The following is a 444-nucleotide window of genomic DNA, read 5'->3' as shown; positions in this document are numbered from 1 at the left end:
GCCACCCCGGAGGTATTTTTGCCGCTCAAAACCTAAGTCCAAACATCCAGGCGCATCTCACAGCCGATCTCGGCCGCGTTAAGCCCCACTTCACGGACGCTTTTCCCACTCGACCACCGCCACCCCGGAGGTATTTTTTAAGCGTTCAAAACCTAAGTCCAAACATCCAGGCGCATCTCACAGCCGATCTCGGCCGCGTTAAGCCCCACTTCACGGGCGCTTTCCCACTCGACCGCCACCCCGGAGGTATTTTTTGCCGCTCAAAACCTAAGTCCAAACATCCAGGCGCATCTCACAGCCCATCAAGGCCGGGTTAAGCGCCACTTCTCGGACGCCGCACCTTCACGAACCCCCGAGCTCATCTCCAGCCTTACAGACATCCAGGCCCTGCTCACGACCGATCCCCGCCGGCACACCTGCGCCTCTCGGCATCACCTCCGGTGC

The sequence above is a fragment of the Puntigrus tetrazona genome, unplaced genomic scaffold (genome assembly GCF_018831695.1).
Source record: "Puntigrus tetrazona isolate hp1 unplaced genomic scaffold, ASM1883169v1 S000000003, whole genome shotgun sequence".
NCBI classification, from domain to species: Eukaryota; Metazoa; Chordata; class Actinopteri; order Cypriniformes; family Cyprinidae; genus Puntigrus; species Puntigrus tetrazona.
The sequence above is the reverse complement of the archived record's forward strand: the minus strand, read 5'-3'. Positions refer to the sequence as shown.